This window comes from Dendrobates tinctorius, unplaced genomic scaffold (assembly GCF_039654945.1).
Source record: "Dendrobates tinctorius isolate UK_male_01 unplaced genomic scaffold, ASM3965494v1 ptg000216l, whole genome shotgun sequence".
Lineage (NCBI taxonomy): Eukaryota > Metazoa > Chordata > Amphibia > Anura > Dendrobatidae > Dendrobates > Dendrobates tinctorius.
The window spans coordinates 869,014-889,378 of record NW_027361883.1 but is presented as its reverse complement, the minus strand read 5'-3'; the positions used below and the strand labels follow the sequence as shown (position 1 = coordinate 889,378).

The 20,365-nt window shown below is 44.1% G+C and overlaps 1 protein-coding gene across 1 annotated transcript in view; it reads left to right on the top strand.

The window, feature by feature from the left end:
- Nucleotides 1-20,365, top strand: part of EMX1 (empty spiracles homeobox 1) — a 106,718-nt gene that overhangs the window by 75,644 nt on the left and 10,709 nt on the right. The gene's annotated exons all lie outside the window — the stretch shown is intronic.

The window sequence follows — 20,365 nt, the reverse complement described above, 5'->3', positions numbered from 1 at the left end:
TTATACCAGCTGTGCATATATAATTATATACAGGAGATGCCCAGGTTATACCGGCTGTACATATATAATTATATACAGGAGATGCCCAGGTTATATCGGCTGTACATATATAATTATACACAGGAGATGCCCAGGTTATACCAGCTGTGCATATATAATTACAAACAGGAGATGCCCAGGTTATACCAGCTGTACATATATAATTATATACAGGAGATGTCCAGGTTATACCAGCTGTATATATATAATTATATACAGGAGATGCCCAGGTTATACCAGCTGTACATATATAATTATATACAGGATATGTCCAGGTTATACCAGCTGTACATATATAATTATATACAGGAGATGCCCAGGTTATACCAGCTGTACATATATAATTATATACAGGAGATGTCCAGGTTATACCAGCTGTACATATATAATTATATACAGGAGATGCCCAGGTTATACCAGCTGTACATATATAATTATATACAGGAGATGCCCAGGTTATATCGGCTGTACATATATAATTAGGCCTCTCTCAGCTCTCAACATCTGAAACACACAAAGACGGTAACACCCTGGACCTGGTTTTCGCCCGGCTCTGCTCATTCTCCTACCTAGATAACTCACCGCTTCCACTCTCTGACCACAACATTCTCTCCTTTACACTCACAAATCCTCGCTCACCCCAGCACCCTCCTACCTACCATTCAGTCAGAAATCTACAAGCCATTAACCCTCATACACTTTCAGACTCCCTACACTCATCTCTGTCCCCAATCTCCTCTTTGTCCTGTCCTGATCTGGCTGTACATCACTTCAATGACACTCTTAGAAGCACCCTTGACCAAGTAGCTCCTCTCACCCTCAGAACCTCCAAACACAGAGTGAAACAGCCCTGGCTCGCATCGCAAACCCGATTTCTCCAGCGATGCTCTAGGTGTGCTGAACGCTTATGGAGGAAAACACGCACACCAGAAGACTTCATACACTTCAAATTTATGTTAAGGACATATAACACTGCCCTTCACCTCGCCAAACAGACCTACTTCACCACCCTGATTTCCTCACTATCCAACAACCCCAAGAAACTTTTTGACACCTTTCACTCCCTCCTCAGGCCAAAAGCACAAGCCCCTATCTCAGACATTTGTGCTGATGACCTGGCCTCCCACTTTACAGAAAAAATAGATAATATCCATCAGGAAATCTGCTCCCAACCACAAAGTGCTGTGACTCCCATCCCTCCCTGCATTTCCCCTGGCTCACTCTCCACATTCGATCCCATCACAGAAGAAGAAGTCTCCAGACTCCTCTCCTCTTCTCGTCCGACTACATGCACAACCGACCCCATTCCCTCACATCTCCTCCAGTCTCTCTCTCCAGTCGTCACAACTCACCTAACTACAATCTTTAATCTCTCCCTCTCCTCTGGCATTTTCCCCTCCTCCTTCAAACACTCTATCATTACTCCATTACTAAAGAAACCCGCTCTCGACCCATCCTGCACAAACAACTACAGACCAGTCTCCAATCTCCCCTTCATCTCTAAACTCTTGGAGCGCCTGATATACTCACGCCTTACCCGTTACCTCTCCACTCACTCCCTCCTAGACCCTTCACAGTCCGGTTTCCGCCCCTACATTCGACAGAAACTGCACTCATCAAAGTGACCAATGACCTTCTGACAGCAAAACGTAATGGTGACCACTCTCTGCTCATTCTTCTCGACCTTTCTGCAGCTTTCGACACTGTTGACCATCCTCTCCTACTCTCTAGGCTCCAGTCACTAGGCATTAAGGACACTGCTCTTTCCTGGTTCTCCTCCTATCTTTCCGACCGCTCGTTCAGTGTTTTGTTCTCTGGCTCCACTTCATCTCCTCTTCCTCTTGCTGTCAGGGTACCTCAGGGCTCAGTCCTTGGCCCCCTTCTCTTCTCTCTCTACACGGCCCCAATTGGACAGACCATCAGCAGATTTGGCTTTCAGTACCATCTTTATGCTGATGACACACAACTGTACACATCATCCCCTGACCTTACCTCCGCTGTACTACAGAACGCCACTGACTGTCTGTCTGCAGTCTCCAACATCATGTCTGCTCTCAATCTGAAACTCAACCTCTCCAAAACTGAACTTCTTCTGCTCCCACCATCTACCAACCTCCCTAAATCTGACATTTCCCTCTCTATGGGTGGCACCATAATAACACCCCGACAGCAGGCGCGCTGTCTGGGTGTTATGTTTGACTCCGATCTCTCCTTCACCTCCCATATACAATCTCTTGCCCGCTCATGCCGCTTACACCTAAAGAACATCTCTAGAATCCGTCCTTTTCTCACCATGGAAACAACAAAAACTCTCACTGTCACCCTGATCCACTCCCGCCTGGACTACTGTAATGCTCTATTAATTGGCCTCCCTCTCACTCGACTCTCCCCTCTCCAGTCTATCCTTAATGCAGCAGCCAGGGTTGTCCATCTGGCTAATCGTTACTCAGACGCGTCCGCTCTTCGCCAGTCGTTACACTGGCTGCCAATTCATTACAGGGTACAATTCAAAGTACTTGTTCTCACCCACAAAGCTCTCCACAGTGCGGCACCCCTTTACATCTCCTCCCTCATTTCTGTCTATCGGCCTAACCGACCGCTGCGCTCTGCAAATGACTTTCGACTAACCTCTGCCCTAATCCGTACCTCCCACTCCCGACTCCAAGACTTCTCCCGTGCTGCGCCAATCCTCTGGAATGCTCTACCCCAAGATATTAGGACCATCCACAATTTGCATAGTTTTAGGCGCTCGCTCAAAACACATTTGTTCAGAGCGGCCTATCACATTCAGTAATCAAAGTCATTTTATGCTTATGTGTGTGTAGCCCATTCACTATCTCCATCTATCCCCCACCCCCTGAAGATGGCTGGACCATCATTGTAAATACATCATTGTAAATACAAACCTGTGCTTTGTATCCCCCCCACCTCATTGTAGATTGTAAGCTCCACAAGCAGGGTCGTCTTATTTCGCTTTAATTATTGTATTGTTAACGTTGTTACTTATGACTGTTGTGTTTGAAACTGTTCAACTGTAAAGCGCTGCGGAATATGTTGGCGCTATATAAATAAAGATTATTATTATTATTATTATTATAATTATATACAGACGATACCTAGGTTATACCAGCTTTACTTATATAACTATATACAGGAGATGTCCAGGTTATACAGCTGTACATATATAATTATATACAGAAGATGCCCAGGTTATACCAGCTGTACATATATAATTATATACAGGAGATGTCCAGGTTATACCAGTTGTACATATATAATTATATACAGGAGCTGCCCAGGTTATACCAGCTGTACATATATAATTATATACAGGAGATGCCCAGGTTATACCAGCTGTACATATATAATTATATACAGAAGATACCCAGGTTATACCAGCTGTACATATATAATTATATACCAGAGATACCCTGGTTATACCAGCTGTACATATATAATTATATACAGGAGATGCCCAGGTTATACCAGCTGTACATATATAATTATATACAGAAGATACCCAGGTTATACCAGCTGTACATATATAATTGTATACAAGAGATACCCTGGTTATACCAGCTGTACATATATAATTATATGCAGGAGATCCCCACGTTATACCAGCTGTACATATATAATCATACACAGGAGATACCCAGGTTATACCAGCTGTACATATATAATTATATGCAGGAGATCCCCAGGTTATACCAGCTGTACAAATATAATCATACACAGGAGATGCCCAGGTTATACCAGCTGTACATATATAATTATGTACAGGAGATGTCCAGGTTATACCAGCTGTACATATATAATTATATACAGGAGATCCCCAGGTTATACCGGCTGTACATATATAATTATATACAGGCGATGCCCAGGTTATACCGGCTGTGCATATATAATTATATACAGGAGATCCCCAGGTTATACCAGCTGTACATATATAATTATATACAGGAGATGCCCAGGTTATATCGGCTGTACATATATAATTATATACAGGAGATGCCCAGGTTATACCGGCTGTACATATATAATTATATACAGGAGATGCCCAGGTTATACCGGCTGTACATATATAATTATATACAGGAGATGCCCAGGATATACCAGCTGTGCATATATATAATTATATACAGGAGATGCCCAGGATATACCAGCTGTGCATATATATAATTATATACAGGAGATGCCCAGGTTATACCAGCTGTACATATATAATTATACACAGGAGATGCCCAGGTTATACCAGCTGTACATATATAATTATATACAGGAGATGCCCAGGTTATATCGGCTGTACATATATAATTATATACAGGTGATGCCCAGGTTATACCAGCTGTACCTATACAATTATATACAGCACATTGCCCAGGTTATACCAGCTGTACATATATAATTATATACAGGAGATGCCCAGGTTATACCAGCTGTACTTATATAATTATATACAGGAGATGCCCAGGTTATACCAGCTGTACATATATAATTATATACAGGAGATGCCCAGGTTATACCGGCTGTACATATATAATTATATACAGGAGATGCCCAGGTTATACCAGCTGTGCATATATATAATTATATACAGGAGATGCCCAGGTTATACCAGCTGTACATATATAATTATATACAGGAGATGCCAAGGTTATACCGGCTGTACATATATAATTATATACAGGAGATGCCCAGGATATACCAGCTGTGCATATATATAATTATATACAGGAGATGCCCAGGTTATACCAGCTGTACATATATAATTATACACAGGAGATGCCCAGGTTATACCAGCTGTACATATATAGTTATATACAGGAGATGCCCAGGTTATATCGGCTGTACATATATAATTATATACAGGTGATGCCCAGGTTATACCAGCTGTACCTATATAATTATATACAGCAGATTGCCCAGGTTATACCAGCTGTATATATATAATTATATACAGGAGATGCCCAGGTTATACCAGCTGTGCATATATATAATTATATACAGGAGATGCCCAGGTTATACCAGCTGTACATATATAATTATATACAGGAGATGCCCAGGTTATACCGGCTGTACATATATAATTATATACAGGAGATGCCCAGGATATACCAGCTGTGCATATATATAATTATATACAGGAGATGCCCAGGTTATACCAGCTGTACATATATAATTATATACAGGAGATGCCCAGGTTATACCGGCTGTACATATATAATTATATACAGGAGATGCCCAGGATATACCAGTTGTGCATATATATAATTATATACAGGAGATGCCCAGGTTATACCGGCTGTACATATATAATTATATACAGGAGATGCCCAGATTATACCAGCTGTGCATATATATAATTATATACAGGAGATGCCCAGGTTATACCAGCTGTACATATATAATTATATACAGGAGATGCCCAGGTTATACCAGCTGTGCATATATATAATTATATACAGGAGATGCCCAGGTTATACCAGCTGTACATATATAATTATATACAGGAGATGCCCAGGTTATACCGGCTGTACATATATAATTATATACAGGAGATGCCCAGGTTATACCAGCTGTGCATATATATAATTATATACAGGAGATGCCCAGGTTATACCAGCTGTACATATATAATTATATACAGGAGATGCCCAGGTTATACTGGCTGTACATATATAATTATATACAGGAGATGCCCAGGATATACCAGCTGTGCATATATATAATTATATACAGGAGATGCCCAGGTTATACTAGCTGTACCTATATAATTATATACAGGAGATGCCCAGGTTATACCAGCTGTACATATATAATTATATACAGGAGATGACCAGGCTATACCAGCTGTGCATATATAATTATATACAGGAGATGCCCAGGTTATACCAGCTGTGCATATATATAATTATATACAGGAGATGCCCAGGTTATACCAGCTGTACATATATAATTATATACAGGAGATGCCCAGGTTATACCGGCTGTACATATATAATTATATACAGGAGATGCCCAGGATATACCAGCTGTACATATATAATTATATACAGGAGATGACCAGCTTATACCAGCTGTACATATATAATTATATACAGGAGATGACCAGGTTATACCAGCTGTACATATATAATTATATACAGGAGATGCCCAGGTTATACCGGCTGTACATATATAATTATATACAGGAGATGCCCAGGATATACCAGCTGTACATATATAATTATATACAGGAGATGACCAGGTTATACCAGCTGTACATATATAATTATATACAGGAGATGCCCAGGTTATACCAGCTGTACATATATAATTATATACAGGAGATGCCCAGGTTATACCAGCTGTACATATATAATTATATACAGGAGATGACCAGGCTATACCAGCTGTGCATATATAATTATATACAGGAGATGCCCAGGTTATACCAGCTGTGCATATATATAATTATATACAGGAGATGCCCAGGTTATACTAGCTGTACATATATAATTATATACAGGAGATGCCCAGGTTATACCGGCTGTACATATATAATTATATACAGGAGATGCCCAGGATATACCAGCTGTGCATATATATAATTATATACAGGAGATGCCCAGGTTATACTAGCTGTACATATATAATTATATACAGGAGATGCCCAGGTTATACCGGCTGTACATATATAATTATATACAGGAGATGCCCAGGATATACCAGCTGTGCATATATATAATTATATACAGGAGATGCCCAGGTTATACCGGCTGTACATATTGTGATAAAACACTCCGGGATCGCCTTTGCTGGGGTCAAAGGTCACGTGCGTTTAGCATGAAACTCAGTCGCAGAGCTGGGATTCGGGTGTAACTGACCCTGGGTCAGGTTTATTAACGGTGAAAACAATGCAAAAAGGAAATAAAACATAAAACAAATCCTTCCCTGTCCGGCACTAACTAAACAATGGACAACCTAACTACCAACTGGCGGGCTTCTCCCGTCCAGCCAAACCACAGTTGCAGTGGGCACTGCTTTCACTCACGTGTGTCTCTCACACAGACAGGCTCTCTGTGTTCCCAGGCTGAGACACTCACACAACCACCTGGCATCCTTTTATATCCACCTCCCATTATTCATTAGTAACCAGGTGCGATACTGACCAGACTAGTCCACATAGGAAAGGAATCTGGGCGAGATATACCTGCCCTCATCCACTATTCCCACATGATTCTCACATATCCCCCCCCCTCTGCTCAGACCACTCTGGTCGAGCAATGACACCCGCCAAACAGTGCACTCGGGACAGGGCATCTGCATTTCCCATCTGTACCCCTGGGCGGTGCTCCACCGTAAAAGTGTAGGCCTGCAGGGCAAGGAACCACCGGGTCACCCGGCTATTCCGTTCCTTGTGCAAGTGCATCCACTTGAGAGGGGCATGGTCAGTGATCAGCCTGAACTTTCGGCCCACCAGGTAATATTTGAGGGCCCCTAGAGCCCACTTAATGGCGAGGCACTCTTTTTCTATGACTGTATACCTTTGCTCATGTTTGTTCAGCTTCCTGCTGAGATAGAGGACTGGGTGTTCCACTCCATCCCTCACTTGTGAGAGTACGGCCCCGATACCGGTATCAGAGGCATCCGTTTGTACCACAAACTCGCTGCGGAAGTCCGGAGTCACCAGTACGGGCTGAGAGCAAAGTGCCCGTTTTAGGCTATGGAAGGCTTCTTCAGCCGCTAAACTCCATTTAATCATGACGGAGTCTTTCCCTTTTGTAAGATCCGTCAGGGGGGTAGCGATGGCTGCAAAATTGGGTATGAACTGGCGATAATAGCCGGCGATCCCCAGGAAGGCTTGTACCTGCTTCTTGTTGCCAGGTTGTGGCCAGTCCTGAACCGCCTGAATCTTATCGAGCTGGGGTTTAACAACACCCCTCCCAATTACATACCCCAAATACCGGGCTTCTTCTAGCCCAATGTGACATTTCTTGGGGTTCGCGGTTAGACCTGCCTCCCACAGGTCGTCAATCACAGCTTGTACTTTCTGGAGATGAGTCTCCCAGTCCAAGCTGTAAATGACAATGTCGTCCAAATAGGCCGAAGCATACCGCCTATGTGGCCTCAGGACTCGATCCATCAGTCTCTGGAAGGTCGCCGGTGCTCCGTGCAGTCCAAACGGCATATACACATACTGGAATAAACCTTCCGGCGTAGCAAATGCCGTCTTTTCTCTGGCAGCCTCCACCAGAGGGATCTGCCAATACCCCTTTGTTAGGTCTAGGGTCATAATATACCGGGCTTTTCCTAACCGATCTATTAACTCGTCGACCCGGGGCATAGGATAGGCATCAAATTTTGAGACCGCATTCAGTTTCCTGAAGTCATTGCAGAACCGGATGGTGCCGTCCGGTTTAGGAATTAGCACAATCGGGCTGGACCACGCACTGTGCGATTCCTCAATGACTCCTAACTCTAACATTGCCTTCACTTCTCGGGAAACGGCTTCACGGCGCGCTTCCGGGATTCGGTAGGGTTTTACGTGAACTGTGACACCAGGTTCCGTTACAATGTCATGTTTCATTAGCGTAGTCTGCCCGGGTTTTTCTGAGAAAAACTTTTGGTTGTAAAGTAGAAACTGCCTGACCTCAGTCTTTTGCCGCTCCGAGAGAGTCTCTGCAACCCGTACCTCCGGTACGGTATGTGAGCAGACGGGACGGGCCAGCTCCGCTGACAAGGCAGACCGATCCTTCCAGGGCTTTATCAGATTTACATGATAAATCTGTTCAGGTTTCCGTTTACCTGCCTGGTATACTTTGTAGTTTACTTCACCAACTCTTTCCTTAATCTCAAAGGGGCCCTGCCACTTTGCCAGGAACTTACTGTCCACCGTGGGGACCAGGATCAACACCCTATCTCCGGGTGCAAACGTACAGATCTTGGCGCCCCTATCATAGATTCTTTTTTGGGCTCTTTTAGCCTGTATCATGTGTTCTTTGACGATAGGCATAACAGCCGCAATACGGTCCTGCATTTGTGTGACGTGATCTATCACTGTTTTAAACGGTGTGACCTGACCCTCCCAGGATTCTTTGGCGATGTCTAACAGTCCACGAGGACGTCGGGCGTACAATAACTCGAAAGTCGAGAATCCCGTGGAAGACTGGGGTACTTCCCTGATGGCAAAAAGCAAATACGGAAGTAAATAGTCCCAGTTCTTCCCATCCTTGTCTATCACCTTTCTCAGCATCTGCTTCAGAGTTTTATTGAACCGTTCGACCAACCCGTCTGTTTGAGGGTGATACACGGATGTGCGTAACGGTTCGATTTGTAACAATCGGCAGAGCTCCTTCATTACCCTGGACATAAAGGGGGTCCCCTGGTCGGTGAGTATCTGTTTTGGTATACCGACCCGACTAAACACATGCACCAGTTCCTTGGCAATCGTCTTGGTGGTCGTGTTACGCAAAGGGATGGCCTCCGGGTAACGAGTGGCATAATCCAAGATCACCAGGATATGTTGGTGTCCACGTGCAGACCGTGGAAGGGGCCCAACTAAATCCATCCCAATCCTCTCAAACGGGACTTCAATAATAGGTAGGGGTACCAAAGGGCTACAGAACCGGGGCTTAGGTGCAGAGGCTTGGCAGTCAGGACAAGACTCACAATATACACGAATATCGTGATGCATGCCTGGCCAAACAAAACAGTGTAATATCCTTTCGGTGGTTTTCTGGACTCCCAGGTGACCTCCCATCACATGTCCGTGGGCCAGGTCCAGCACCTGCCGCCGGTAGGGTTTTGGCACGACTAATAGTTGCACCGTATCTTCCCCCTTTTTCTCTGTCTGATAGAGTAAATCATTCTCCAGAACCATGTAAGGATATGCCAGCCTAGAGCCAGGTTCTACGGGTACCCCATTTATCACTTTTACATTTGTCCTAGCCTGAGAAAGGGTAGGATCCTTTATTTGCTCGCTTTGGAAGTCATCTTTCTGAACTTCTAAATCCGGCAAACGGGGAGGTGGACGGCTGTCGGCCTCCTCCTCTTCCCCGGTCTCCTCCGTATCACCCGCCATGACTGAAAACGGGAACTGTAGGTCATTTCCAGCAGTCTCTTCCCCCGAGTCTTCCGGGGAGACCTCTTCCAGGGGTTCGGGACCCACACGCGCCCTGGGAGAAGAATCATGTACACTATTACCCGAGGGCATCAACTGATTCTCCCACAATTGCCAGAAGTGGGGAAAATCCCGGCCCAGGATAACATCATGCAATAACGCCGGGACGAGTCCCACTTTATGTTGCACAGACCCATAGGAAGTAGTAATGCATATGACCGCGGTGAGGTACGAACAGGTGTCTCCATGCACACACGTTACAGAAAATTTGTCTGCTGGTCCAGTCGGGGCTGACACCAGACTGGCCTTCACCAGAGTCACCACACTTCCCGAGTCTAACAATGCCACCACATTTTTGCCATCAACAGCTAAATCACACAAATGTTTTTCCACATCTTTTTGACCGGCATTCACACTCACTACCCATGCAACCATAGACATGCGGTTTTTAGAGTCTGTGACGTCGCACTGCATGGGTTCAGTAGTGACCGGACAGTTCGCAGCAATATGTCCCATCTCTTGGCAGGGGAAACACCTAACGGGCCCCTTGCTTAGACCATAGTTCGTTACTCTCGGCCTCGCAGTGCGGGCAGTCCCGTTTTCCTCCCCCACTGTCTTAGGGATTTTTCCATCTCCCCTACTCCCTGGAACAGTCTTACCGGTTCCCCGTGGAGATGATGAAGAACGAGGTGAGGTAGCGTCGTCTCGGAGTCCTTCCGCCACGGAGTAACGTTCAACCAGATCCACCAGTTGATCTGCCGTGGTAGGATTTCCATGGCTTACCCACTTCCTCAGGGCTGGTGGTAGAGCTCTCAGGTACTTGTCCATGACGACTCTCTGGATTATCTCTGGCACTGTCAACACCTCGGGTTGTAGCCACTTCTTCGTCACGTGGATCAGGTTGAACATCTGGGACCGCGGTGGTTTATCCGGCTGATAAGTCCATTGATGCACTCTCTGTGCACGGACAGCGGTCGTCACTCCCAGCCGGGCCAAGATCTCGGCTTTCAATTTGTCAAAGTCCTGCGCGGCTTCAGGCTCTAAGTCATAATAAGCCTTTTGGGCCTCACCGGAAAGAAACGGGGAAATCAGGCCGGCCCATCGTGCCTTCGGCCATTTTTCTCGCACCGCCGTCCGTTCAAACGTGGTCAGGTATGCCTCGACGTCATCTTCGGTCGTCATCTTCTGCCAGTACCGACTCACGTGAATCACTCTCGACTCGGCTTCCAGGTTAAGCTCAGGTAAGCTTGCCAAGCGCTGCGCCACCTGCTGGAGAAGCGAACGATCGGTAACTGTCATGTCCACCAACTCCTTCAGCTGGGCCATCATCACCCGATTAGCTTCTTGCTGTACGGCGGTGGACTGTACCAGCGCTTTCACCACGTCCTCCATGCTCATGCTTGCAACGTGATGCCCGCGTTCTCCACCACAATGTGATAAAACACTCCGGGATCGCCTTTGCTGGGGTCAAAGGTCAGGCGCAGAGCAGGGATTCGGGTGTAACTGACCCTGAGTCAGGTTTATTAACGGTGAAAGCAATGCATAAAGGAAATAAAACATAAAACAAATCCTTGCCTGTCCGGCACTAACTAAACAATGGACAACCTAACTACCAACTGGCGGGCTTCTCCCGTCCAGCCAAACCACAGTTGCAGTGGGCACTGCTTCCACTCACATGTGTCTCTCACATAGACAGGCTCTCTGTGTTCCCAGGCTGAGACACTCACACAACCACCTGGCATCCTTTTATATCCGCCTTCCATTATTCATTAGTAACCAGGTGAGATACTGACCAGACTAGGCCACATAGGAAAGGAATCTGGGCGAGATATACCTGCCCTCATCCACTATTCCCACATGATTCTCACAATATATAATTATATACAGGAGATGCCCAGGTTATACAGCTGTACATATATAATTATATACAGGAGATGCCCAGGTTATACCAGCTGTACATATATAATTATATACAGGAGATCCCCAGGTTATACCAGCTGTACATATATAATTATATACAGGAGATGCCCAGGTTATACCGGCTGTACATATATAATTATATACAGGAGATGCCCAGGTTATACCGGCTGTACATATATAATTATATACAGGAGATGCCCAGGATATACCAGCTGTGCATATATATAATTATATACAGGAGATGCCCAGGTTATACCAGCTGTACATATATAATTATATACAGGAGATGCCCAGGTTATACCGGCTGTACATATATAATTATATACAGGAGATGCCCAGGTTATACCGGCTGTACATATATAATTATATACAGGAGATGCCCAGGTTATACCGGCTGTACATATATAATTATATACAGGAGACGCCCAGGTTATACCAGCTGTACATATATAATTATATACAGGAGATGCCCAGGTTATACCAGCTGTACATATATAATTATATATAGGAGATGCCCAGGTTATACCAGCTGTACCTCTATAATTATATACAGGAGATGCCCAGGTTATACCAGCATAGCCTGGATGACATGCTCCTGTTCCTCCTGTGTCTCCGCTCTTTCCCGGATGTCACTAGTGATCTGGCACACGTCGTCAGTGGGTGTAATATGACTGTTTGCTGAACGTGGAGTAAAATATCTTCAAATATTTCACTATTTTTATAACTTTGAATGAAATTGAAGAAAAATAATATAAATCATATTTCCTGCCAAGGACCTGTGCGTTGTGCTGAGCAGCCGGTTCTTAGACACCATGAGGTGCTACTTCCATGTTATCTCCCAGGAGGCTGACGTCTGGTCACCCGGTCACGGACACGCTCTAATCTGTGCTTAGTCGCTCTGGTCATCGCTGTGGTTTGTGCCAATGATGACATCATGTCAGACCTCATCTTTACGCCATGTGAAAGCTCTGACATCACAGCACGGTGTTTGTGAAGTGTTACCCCCATGTAATTTTCAGGATTGATTTTGACATAATCTGATACAGTTTGTAAATATTAGAGATTGTGGCATCGTATCAATGGTATGACCTCACAGGAAGGATCTTGTGACTTATGACATCGCAATATGTCAAGGATCGTGATGAGCGCGTGTGCTCCATACTTGCTCAGGTACGCTTGATACTTTATCATGTATCGGTGCACCATGGTAGACCATGCTCGAATCCCTGCCCCCGCATGTTTCCTGCTTGTTAGACAACCAATAAACATGCAGGGAATGCCTGCGATACACGGTTATGCAGTAGCCATGTTGGACGGCCTCATCGTGTCATGGGGTCTTATATGAGAACCAGTGACGCGATTCTTGGCACACTGTCCTCTATAAGCAAATCAGGGAGAGTTGATATTGGGAGGAGAGCTTAGATTAGGGCAGGCTTATAGGCAGGTGTCACGGGGTCCTTCTCTGGTATCACACAATCAACAGAGCAAGCGAAGAGTGAACAATTCCAAGACCTTTATTCAGGCAAAAATACGAAAAGGTCCATATTCAGTCCACCACACAAAGGATAAGATAGTCCAGAATAAGAATGCAGTCCAGTAACAGGATAAAATGTCCAGGGAAACGAGATTCCAAAACTCTAGCACCAGAGGATAAAATGGGTCCTTCTCTCTGAAATGCAGTTGTTACACGATCCTGTCCACACCAGAACTGACTTGCCCAGCTCCTGTTCTTTCTCCACCCCCTTCCTTGTCCAGGGAAAGTCAAACAAGTTGGGGCGGTTTCCAGGCCCCCCAGAGGAGAACAAAGGGCGTTAGAGATTAATGCAGTACAGGGGGGTCATCAAGAGACAGATACAGTGAGGCTGTAGACTTACAATGTAATAAGAAAAACACTATGAAAATAACTGAAATAGAAAAATAGGAATATACAAAAAATGACATCCACATAACATATCACACCATCACAGCAGGGTTTAATTTCTATCGCAGTACTTGTATACCGCTGCTGAACCATTAAAACAAAAGTGTTTTTCAAGGAGACATATTGCCCTTTCTCTAGTAAAATTGCTGTTATCTGCATTCAGTGTAGAGATAGCTGGTGGAGGAGGGATAGTTTTGGATTAGAGGCATATAGGCAGGGGTTATTGCCTTACAGTCCTATAGATATACTGCTGCTGCAACCTAAAAATAAAAGTCCTATTCAGTGCTACATATATTCTTTTCCGTATTAATACTAGAAAGTATGCAGGCATATAAATATCTACGTAATTTAAAATGCGCAAAGCATGCAGTAAGAAACGGGGAAGTGGATATGCTGCTGATGGTGCACGCAGAGTATGTGGGCCAAGACTTCTCAACCCCACCAGATGACAGCAGCGGAACATGCAGTCAATTCAGATGTTCCTCTTTGTCTGGTATATTCCCATGCACCCCTTCCCACTCAAAAAAGGGTACATGCTTTATGGTTTATTCTTTTTCTTATCCCTCAGGGTCAACATGCGGGCCTCACTTATAATTTTTAGAGGGTAAATAGGCAGCCTTTGATTATAATTTTTAGACGGTAAACAGGTGGTCCTCGCTTATAAATTTTAGAGGGTAAACAGGCGGCCCTTGCTTATCATTTCTAAAGGGTAAACGGGCGGCCCTCGCTTATAAATTTTAGACGGTAAACAGGTGGTCCTCGCTTATAAATTTTAGACGGTAAACAGGCGGTCCTCGCTTATAAATTTTAGACGGTAAACAGGCGGTCCTCGCTTATAAATTTTAGACGGTAAACAGGTGGTCCTCGCTTATAAATTTTAGAGGGTAAACAGGCGGCCCTCGCTTATAATATTTAGAGGGTAAACAGGCGGTCCTCGCTTATAATATTTAGAGGGTAAACAGGCGGTCCTCGCTTATAATATTTAGAGGGTAAACAGGCGGTCCTCGCTTATAATTTTTAGAGGGTAAACAGGCGGTCCTCGCTTATAATTTTTAGAGGGTAAACAGGCGGTCCTCGCTTATAGTTTTTAGAGGGTAAACAGGCGGCCTTCGCTTATAATATTTAGAGGGTAAACAGGCGGTCCTCGCTTATAATTTTTAGAGGGTAAACAGGCGGTCCTCGCTTATAATTTTTAGAGGGTAAACATGTGGTCCTCGCTTATAATTTTTAGAGGGTAAACAGGCGGTCCTCGCTTATAATTTTTAGAGGGTAAACAGGCGGTCCTCGCTTATAATTTTTAGAGGGTAAACAGGCGGTCCTCGCTTATAATATTTAGAGGGTAAACAGGCGACCCTCGCTTATAATTTTTAGAGGGTAAACAGGCGGTCCTCGCTTATAATATTTAGACGGTAAACAGGCGGTCCTCGCTTATAATTTTTAGAGGGTAAACAGGCAGTCCTCGCTTATAATATTTAGACGGTAAACAAGCGGTCCTCGCTTATAATATTTAGACGGTAAACAGGCGGTCCTCGCTTATAATATTTAGACGGTAAACAGGCGGTCCTCGCTTATAATATTTAGACGGTAAACAGGCGGTCCTCGCTTATAATATTTAGACGGTAAACAGGCGGTCCTCGCTTATAATTTTTAGATGGTAAACAGGCGGTCCTCGCTTATATTTAGAGGGTAAACAGGCGGTCCTCGCTTATAATTTTTAGAGGGTAAACAGGTGTTCCTCGCTTATAATATTTAGAGGGTAAACAGGTGGTCCTCGCTTATAATATTTAGACGGTAAACAGGCGGTCCTCACTTATAATATTTAGACGGTAAACAGGCGTTCCTCGCTTATAATATTTAGACGGTAAACAGGCGGTCCTCGCTTATAATATTTAGAGGGTAAACAGGCGGTCCTCGCTTATAATATTTAGACGGTAAACAGGCGGTCCTCGCTTATAATATTTAGAGGGTAAACAGGCGGTCCTCGCTTATAATATTTAGAGGGTAAACAGGCGGTCCTCGCTTATAATATTTAGAGGGTAAACAGGCGGTCCTCGCTTATAATATTTAGACGGTAAACAGGCGGTCCTCGCTTATAATATTTAGACGGTAAACAGGTGGTCCTCGCTTATAATATTTAGAGGGTAAACAGGCGGTCCTCGCTTATAATATTTAGAGGGTAAACAGGCGGTCCTCGCTTATAATATTTAGAGGGTAAACAGGCGGTCCTCGCTTATAATATTTAGACGGTAAACAGGCGTTCCTCGCTTATAATATTTAGACGGTAAACAGGCGGTCCTCGCTTATAATATTTAGACGGTAAACAGGCGGTCCTCGCTTATAATATTTAGAGGGTAAACAGGCGGTCCTCGCTTATAATATTTAGACGGTAAACAGGCGGTCCTCGCTTATAATATTTAGACGGTAAACAGGCGGTCCTCGCTTATAATATTTAGAGGGTAAACAGGCGACCCTCGCTTATAATATTTAGACGGTAAACAGGCGGTCCTCTCTTATAATATTTAGACGGTAAACAGGCGGTCCTCGCTTATAATATTTAGAGGGTAAACAGGCGACCCTCGCTTATAATATTTAGACGGTAAACAGGCGGTCCTCGCTTATAATATTTAGACGGTAAACAGGCGGTCCTCGCTTATAATATTTAGAGGGTAAACAGGCGGTCCTCGCTTATAATATTTAGAGGGTAAACAGGTGGTCCTCGCTTATAATATTTAGACGGTAAACAGGCGGTCCTCGCTTATAATATTTAGACGGTAAACAGGGGTCCTCGCTCATAATATTTAGAGGGTAAACAGGCAGGCCTCGCTTATATTTAGAGGGTAAACAGGCGGTCCTCGCTTATAATATTTAGAGGGTAAGCAGGCGGTCCTCGCTGATAATATTTAGACGGTAAACAGGGGTCCTCGCTCATAATATTTATAGGGTAAACAGGCGGTCCTCGCTTATAATATTTAGAGGGTAAACAGGCGGTCCTCGCTTATAATATTTAGACGGTAAACAGGGGTCCTCGCTCATAATATTTATAGGGTAAACAGGCGGTCCTCGCTTATAATATTTAGAGGGTAAACAGGTGGTCCTCGCTTAGAATATTTCGACGGTAAACAGGCGGTCCTCGCTTATAATATTTAGAGGGTAAACAGGCGGTCCTCGCTTATAATATTTAGAGGGTAAACAGGCGGTCCTCGCTTATAATATTTAGACGGTAAACAGGCGGTCCTCGCTCATAATATTTAGAGGGTAAACAGGCAGGCCTCGCTTATAATATTTAGAGGGTAAACAGGCGGTCCTCGCTTATAATATTTAGAGGGTAAACAGGCGGTCCTCGCTTATAATATTTAGAGGGTAAACAGGCGGTCCTCGCTTATATTTAGACGGTAAACAGGGGTCCTCGCTCATAATATTTAGAGGGTAAACAGGCGGTCCTCGCTTATAATATTTAGAGGGTAAACAGGCGGTCCTCGCTTATAATATTTAGAGGGTAAACAGGCGGTCCTCGCTTATAATATTTAGACGGTAAACAGGCGGTCCTCGCTCATAATATTTAGAGGGTAAACAGGCAGGCCTCGCTTATATTTAGAGGGTAAACAGGTGGTCCTCGCTTATAATATTTAGACGGTAAACAGGCGGTCCTCGCTCATAATATTTAGAGGGTAAACAGGCAGGCCTCGCTTATATTTAGAGGGTAAACAGGCGGTCCTCGCTGATAATATTTAGACGGTAAACAGGGGTCCTCGCTCATAATATTTATAGGGTAAACAGGCGGTCCTCGCTTATAATATTTAGAGGGTAAACAGGGGTCCTCGCTTATAATATTTAGAGGGTAAACAGGGGTCCTCGCTCATAATATTTATAGGGTAAACAGGCGGTCCTCGCTTATAATATTTAGAGGGTAAACAGGTGGTCCTCGCTGATAATATTTAGACGGTAAACAGGGGTCCTCGCTCATAATATTTATAGGGTAAACAGGCGGTCCTCGCTTATAATATTTAGAGGGTAAACAGGCGGTCCTCGCTTATAATATTTAGAGGGTAAACAGGGGTCCTCGCTCATAATATTTATAGGGTAAACAGGCGGTCCTCGCTTATAATATTTAGAGGGTAAACAGGCGGTCCTCGCTGATAATATTTAGACGGTAAACAGGGGTCCTCGCTCATAATATTTATAGGGTAAACAGGCGGTCCTCGCTTATAATATTTAGAGGGTAAACAGGGGTCCTCGCTTATAATATTTAGAGGGTAAACAGGGGTCCTCGCTCATAATATTTATAGGGTAAACAGGCGGTCCTCGCTTATAATATTTAGAGGGTAAACAGGCGGTCCTCGCTGATAATATTTAGACGGTAAACAGGGGTCCTCGCTCATAATATTTATAGGGTAAACAGGCGGTCCTCGCTTATAATATTTAGAGGGTAAACAGGCGGTCCTCGCTTATAATATTTAGAGGGTAAACAGGGGTCCTCGCTCATAATATTTATAGGGTAAACAGGCGGTCCTCGCTTATAATATTTAGAGGGTAAACAGGCGGTCCTCGCTGATAATATTTAGACGGTAAACAGGGGTCCTCGCTCATAATATTTATAGGGTAAACAGGCGGTCCTCGCTTATAATATTTAGAGGGTAAACAGGGGTCCTCGCTCATAATATTTATAGGGTAAACAGGCGGTCCTCGCTTATAATATTTAGAGGGTAAACAGGCGGTCCTCGCTTATAATATTTAGACGGTAAACAGGCGGTCCTCGCTCATAATATTTATAGGGTAAACAGGCGGTCCTCGCTTATAATATTTAGAGGGTAAACAGGCGGTCCTCGCTTATAATATTTAGAGGGTAAACAGGCGGTCCTCGCTTATAATATTTAGACGGTAAACAGGCGGTCCTCGCTTATAATATTTAGACGGTAAACAGGCGGTCCTCGCTCATAATATTTATAGGGTAAACAGGCGGTCCTCGCTTATAATATTTAGAGGGTAAACAGGCGGTCCTCGCTCATAATATTTATAGGGTAAACAGGCGGTCCTCGCTTATAATATTTATAGGGTAAACAGGCGGTCCTCGCTTATAATATTTAGACAGTAAACAGGCGGTCCTCGCTTATAATATTTAGACGGTAAACAGGGGTCCTCGCTCATAATATTTATAGGGTAAACAGGCGGTCCTCGCTTATAATATTTAGAGGGTAAACAGGCGGTCCTCGCTTATAATATTTAGACGGTAAACAGGCGGTCCTCGCTTATAATATTTAGACGGTAAACAGGGGTCCTCGCTCATAATATTTATAGGGTAAACAGGCGGTCCTCGCTTATAATATTTAGAGGGTAAACAGGCGACCCTCGCTTATAATATTTAGACGGTAAACAGGCGGTCCTCGCTTATAATATTTAGACGGTAAACAGGGGTCCTCGCTCATAATATTTATAGGGTAAACAGGCGGTCCTCGCTTATAATATTTAGAGGGTAAACAGGCGGTCCTCGCTTATAATATTTAGAGGGTAAACAGGCGGTCCTCGCTTATAATATTTAGAGGGTAAACAGGTGGTCCTCGCTTATAATATTTAGACGGTAAACAGGGGTCCTCGCTCATAATATTTAGAGGGTAAACAGGCAGGCCTCGCTTATATTTAGAGGGTAAACAGGCGGTCCTCGCTTATAATATTTAGAGGGTAAACAGGCGGTCCTCGCTGATAATTTTTAGACGGTAAACAGGCGGTCCTCGCTTATAATATTTAGACGGTAAACAGGCGGTCCTCGCTGATAATTTTTAGACGGTAAACAGGCGGTCCTCGCTTATAATATTTAGAGGGTAAACAGGCGGTCCTCGCTGATAATTTTTAGACGGTAAACAGGCGGTCCTCGCTTATAATATTTAGACGGTAAAACAGGTGGTCCTTTGCTTATAGTTTTTAGAGGGTAAACAGGTGGCCCTTACTTATAATTTTTAGACAGTAAACAGGCGGCCCTCACTTATAATGTTTAGAGGGTCAGCTCATCACATGACGCTCACTCATTGTTTTTCCAGGGTGTGTATGATGCCCTCCTTCATAATTTTTACAGGGTCTGTAAAAGGCCTACCTGTACAATTCTTTTACATACATATATACACTCCCCAGGAGTAAATGCTCTTCAGCCCTTGCACTTGGTGCATAGGCTTTACCAGTCTAGGAGTCCTAATCCTTAAAAATGGAAAAAAAAATATTTTCTGAGGCCTCCACTACGTGTCTTCCATGGTGCATTTCAGTCCTTCCTTTTAATGTTTGGCAGCCCAGTGTTTAGGCTTTATGAGTTTAGGAGTCCACTGCTTAACAATTGTAACAGATTGTGTATAAGATACTCCTTTATGTCTCATAAATCTCATTTTTGACAGCCT